The sequence below is a fragment of the Saccostrea echinata genome, unplaced genomic scaffold (genome assembly GCF_033153115.1).
Source record: "Saccostrea echinata isolate AGI-Se365-2 ecotype Australia unplaced genomic scaffold, CSIRO_AGI_Sech_v1 ptg000001l, whole genome shotgun sequence".
NCBI lineage: Eukaryota > Metazoa > Mollusca > Bivalvia > Ostreida > Ostreidae > Saccostrea > Saccostrea echinata.
In genome coordinates this window covers 21,920,125-21,926,124 of record NW_026889750.1, presented here as the reverse complement: position 1 = coordinate 21,926,124, position 6,000 = coordinate 21,920,125, and positions in this window count along the sequence as shown.

Here is a 6,000-nt window from a genome sequence, read left to right as displayed (position 1 = left end):
CACCAAAGCTGATGGTCCTGCAAAACAACACTTCAGTATGATGTTACTTTTTTCAAAGTACCATACACTGATAGGAAATATTTCGTTACACTTTAAGTAAAAAATCACTCTGGCAAATTTATTGGTAATTTTCTGATACAATATTTCGTTACACTTTAAGTAAAAAATCACTCTGGCAAATTTATTGGTAATTTTCTGATACAAGTAAACTTTATGCTATAGAAAAGAAAGTCAACAAATCATCCGATTTCGGCTTGAAACGTCAAGACGAAGTGGTTTTTTTACAGAATACGTATTGGTCATTCAAAAATACCACATGAATATTTACTTATTCGGGAATTGCAACAAGAGTGTATATCATGCGAATGTCCGTTGACTATCAACCATATTCTTTAGGAATGTACCGATTTTTCTCCTACTCGAAGTAGACTTTTTAAAAATGTGCAAACGATGCATAAACTTTTTACAAATGTAAATGTTTATACAATTTTAGAATTTTTACATGAAACTGATTTTTACTGCAAAATTTAAAATGAAATAACTTAAGAATTTTGTCTATACATTTTAACTGTTTACACACATGCCATTCACGGCATATGCTTTAAAAACCCCATTTCATATATTTGTTTACATGAATTCCCGTCACTTTCAATTTTCACTCTTCAAATATTTATTTGATCAATAGTTTTGACGTCATGGGTATGGCATGTAACCTCCGTGATAAATACTTATTTATATCACCAAAAAAAACGACAATATTTAGTTTATATTATGTTTTTAAATGATACCATTCACTTCTTGGACCTGAAATTAAACTCTAAATATAGATATTAAGAAATCATTATCTCTTACGTTCACGTCATAGAGCTAGCTATGACGTCATATTGTACAGACAAGTAGAATATCTGGGACCTTATTCACAAAGCATCCGTTAGATAACGGGTCCGTTACTTTACAGGGACCCTAACGGGTGTGACCGTAAAAATTTAACGTGGTATTCACAAACATCTCCGTTAACGTTCACTTTACGGGTGCTGTAATAAAGGGTCCGTAAAGACAAATTCAATGTATCTACAATTTTCATTGGTCGAAAAATCGATTGTTTTCTCACAGTGTTGTTTTTCTAAATATAACATTATGTGTAATTTATTAAAAAGAAAAAAGAATAAAATCAAAGTTATTTGTTTAATCATCCTTTCTTTTCCTCTATGACGTAACGTTGCCATACATGCGTCATTTTTCATGATTTGACGTGTTTCGAGTTACAAAGTTTACGTTAGGAAATGGAAAAAGAAAGAAAAATAAAACCAAGGTCTTGGGACAGAGAAGTTGATGTTCTTGTCAACAAAGTGCATGAAAAATCCGACGTGCTATTTTCAAGATTTAGCGACATGATTTCCAACAAGAGAAAGAAAATGGCTTGGATTGAGGTTCAGAACTCGGTGAACGCGGCGTCACTAGTGCCAAGAGCACTTGATGAAATAAAGAAAAAATGGGACGACGTAAAGAGAGTGACAAAGAAACAGGCAGTTGAAGTCAAAAAGGTACCGTATAGGAGTGAAACGGTTCACCGCGGTATCGATGCACCGCGGTATTTTTTTTCGGTTTGATACACGGTGCAAAATCTCTAATTTTCGGTTCGGTTCATTTTTCGGTCGGGATCGTTATTCAGTCGGGTTTGGCATAAGGTATAACATGTTACTCAGTATAAATAAGTATAGAAAACGTAAATTTTTGATGACTGATAGCTTGTAAGATAATTTTTGACAGTCAAATAATTTTAATCAATTTCTTCTAGTCAATTTGCAAATAAAATTCGTAAAATAGGTGACTAGATTTAGAAAAAGAAAGCATAAAATAACGTTGAATTTGTTTCCTTCTATCAAAATGTATCGTATCGAAAATAACCGAACCGAGACAAAATTATGCAATACGTATCGAACCGTGAAGGAGGTGTACCGTTTCACCCCTAGTACCGTAGTCAATCCAAGTATAATTTATTGGACTTGTAGGATCCATGTCATCTAAAGTGCATACGCACAGCGCGGATCTGCTAAATTTAATGAGATTGGTAGCATGGCATATTTCCATTGTTGAATATAATAATAGTTAAATATCTCTCTCTTTCTCTCTCTCATAAGTGAGAGGAACAGGTCAAAATCGTACACATTTATAGTCATTATTATAGGCCTATATATTTCAACATTAATTTAAATGTATTAATTTTATTTAAAGATATATTAATTTTTTAAAATTTCAATACATAGTAATCTGCTAATTTAACGGAAAAACTGAGTAGTTCTAAAACGGCTTTGGTTAATGCGGAAAAAGCATTATTCTCTAACATTTCTGCGATTTGTTGAGCTTTTTAAAGATGCCAGTTTGATAAATTTAATGGCCTAACCCATGAGAAAGTTGAAAATCCGTATAATTTGTAAAAATACTGCAAATCAAATGAAAAACGTCTACCATTAGAGCACATTTTATTTAAATGTTGCACATATATTTAATTTATTTAACAACAAGAACCTTTACTATGATAAAGGACTGCAGTGTTACTGGAGGGGGACAGAATGAGACGGATTCTCTTACACCAATGGAGGAAATAGTGGTGTCCCTTATTGGAGAAGAGAAAGTATATGGATTGGTGGATGGAATGGATTGTTTTGAGCTGCAGCAAGTTCATGAGGTTCGCCTTAATACGTGTTACTGTAACATGAAGCTGACGTATTATTCAAAATATTACTTTTTACGGACATCCTCTTCTGATTTTCGCTAAAAAGGCATGGTGATGATTCGAATATCTTTCGAGGATGGAAAATAGTCAACTTACTAAACACTATACGTGTAAATTAAGTTAATCATGATCATAAACATTCAAAATGTTCTAGAACACCCCGACCTTTTCATCTCTCGACTTACTTTCTCCATTGCTCGTTACTATATATCAAGCGCTCGAGATGAATAAAGTTGATTTGTCTGTTGATAGTGAAATAAAATTGCATACCTTACAGGCCCGTGGGAAGCAATTTCACTTTGAGGGTCTATGGCAAGGTGCCCGTTTACCGATTCTCCATCCTATCCGTAAATTTTCTCCGGTAGCGGAAACGTTAACGCAAACGTTAACGGGTGCGTTATATAACGGGTGTTTCGTGAATACCAAATAATGTTACGGAAAAATTAGCGGTGACGTTAACGGATGCGTTATTTTACGGATGCTTTGTGAATAAGGTCCCTGGTAGCCTGGTTTTCTGTCCCTGTTATGCTTCGTAAACTCCGCGACACTAGGGCCAGGTGGACTACAATGGATTCGGGGCGCTAGGGCCAGGTGGACTACAATGGATTCTGGGCGAATCTGTCCTGAATCTGAGCCCACTGTGACGCCGTATTTAACTGCGCTTCTGGTGTAGAAGTTCATTCAACCCTCAGAAAATAGTTATGTTCAAAACTGGGAACTAAACAGGGCTGATTGGATAAAATTTGAATACTTATGCTTACAAGATCTTTCGGCTGAGAAGTTTGAAAACCATCCTGATCCTATTAAAAAATTTACTGACATATTATTAAACACAGCAAATAAATGTATACATAAAACGTCTGCAAATTCTACTAAAACTTAAAAAAAAAACATGGTTTACAGAAGAATGCAATGATGCTATTAAAGCTCGCAAAATGCAGAAAAACTATTTAATAGATTACCAATCTCAACGAATTTAAGCAATTTCCGCATATTTAGAACTATAAATTTTAATAAACGAAAATCTTGGAGAAAGTTTGTTTCCAGTCTTTATATGCATACTCCGATAAATAAGTTTGGAACGCAATAAGAAAAATAAAAGGAAAAGGTCCTGAAAGATATCAACATCTTAATATTGGAAATAAAATTATTATGGATAAAACAGAAAAAACTAATGACATAGCTAATACAATCTCTTAAAATTCTTCCACAAAGAACGTGAGCCCTACATTTATTCCCTATTAAAATTCACAAGAAAAGGAAATCTTAGATTTTACGTCTGAAAACCGGGAATGTTATAATCAACCATTTACTTTAGATGAACTGCAAAAGTCTTTACTAGATAAATCTCATGACACTGCGGAAGGACCGGACCAAATACATGATCAAATAATTAAACATCTCCCTAAAAACAGTTAAGAATGTCTTTTGCAATTTTTTTATTCTATCTGGGCACGAGGTCTTTTTCCACCTTCCTGGACGCAAGCCACAATTATTCCTATTCCAAAACCTGGAAAGGACCACACAGATCCTAATAATTAGCGACCAAATGCTTTAACAAACTGCTTATGTAAAACGATGGAGATGATCAATGAACGCTTAACATGGTTTCTTGTAACCAATAACATTTTATCTAATATACAGTGTGGTTTTAGGAAAAAAAACCGAAGTGCTATTGACCAATAAGTACGACTGGAAACCTATATTCGAGATGCCTTTATTAAAAAAGAGCATGTCGTATCTGTATTTTTTGACTTAGAAAAAGCATATGATACTACTCGGAGATGTGGCATCTTGAACGATCCTTACAGTATGGGCCTTAAAGAACACTTGCCCAATTTTATAAAAAAAAAAATTTGAATGATAGACATTTTAAAGTGCACTTGGGATCTACATATTCGGACAATTTTGAACAGGAAATGGGTGTACCACAAGGAAGTATTTTATCTGTCACATTATTTAGCTTGAAAATTAACAGTATAGCAGAAGTGCTTAAAAATGATATGCATGCATATGGAAGTCTATATGTCGATGATTTTGTTCTTTGTTTTAAATCCAAAAGTATGAATTATATTGAGCGAAAATTACAGCTTTATCTAAACAAAATTCAAAATTGGGCTGATATGAATGGATTTAAGTTCTCAAAATTAAAGTAAAACCGCTTGGTGCATTTCTGCTCCAAACGGAAAGCCCATGATGAACCACATTTGCTTTTAGTTGGAATCCCTATAAAAGTAGTAAAGGAGATGAAATTTTTAGGTATTATCTTTGACAGTAAACTCTCTTTTATCTCGCATATTAAAATACTTAAAGAAAAACGTACAAAGACATGAGATGTATTAAAAGTTATTGCAAATACAAAATGGGGGGATAAATGAAGATATTTCAAATTTTCCTACACGTAAAAGAGAAGGACAGATATAATTTTTATCATAAATGAGTTCCTGAAAAACAAGTTCATCATTTATAGCATTGTGCGCGTTGTAGTCACTTTTCAAAATTATTTATTTGATTCAACATTTTTACCATTGTGTGCAAAAAGTAATGATTTTCAGAGTAACCAGTTTAAAAATTCAGACTTAATGTCCTCCAAATTGTCTTTATCTACGACTTTTCCATGTGTGCCTGTTGTCATGATCAGGTATACGTAGACAATTCAGCGTGAAATAATGGCATAACAATTTGTATGAAAGACGTCTGTCAATATTTGACTACCCGATAGGTTGTATTTGCAAACAGTTATTGTATCGACCACAGATATGCGAAATGTTGACTTGAAAAGGGATTTTATCATCAACTTATTTGTCACTAGCCTGTCTCGTTTCAAAAATTGTTCGTTCGTAGAACAGGCTCTTGCATACAATTGTATATCAAGTCATCCGGGAAACATAAAACCCATATACAGGTATTAATGGTTTGTTGCTACAGAAATAAGGGAATTTAACGGTAGAAAAATTGAAGTCCTCACGTATATCATTAAGTTTAGTTGTCATTTTGTAATGTCTTTCTCTATAAAAACATCCATTATAAAACAGATGATTCAGATTCTGTGGTATCTTTTATTTAGAGTTTAATGTTATATAATTATCAAATCATCGTAGGGATGAAACTGAATATTGTTAAATGATAAAACGTCCTCGATACAATGTTTATCAAATTGTCGAATTAAAGGGCACTGACAGAGAAATTTCTTTTTTCATGTGGAAGTAAGTTACATCTCACCTGCATAATCTGCATTACTTCTCTTAGCAACCTTCAAGTTT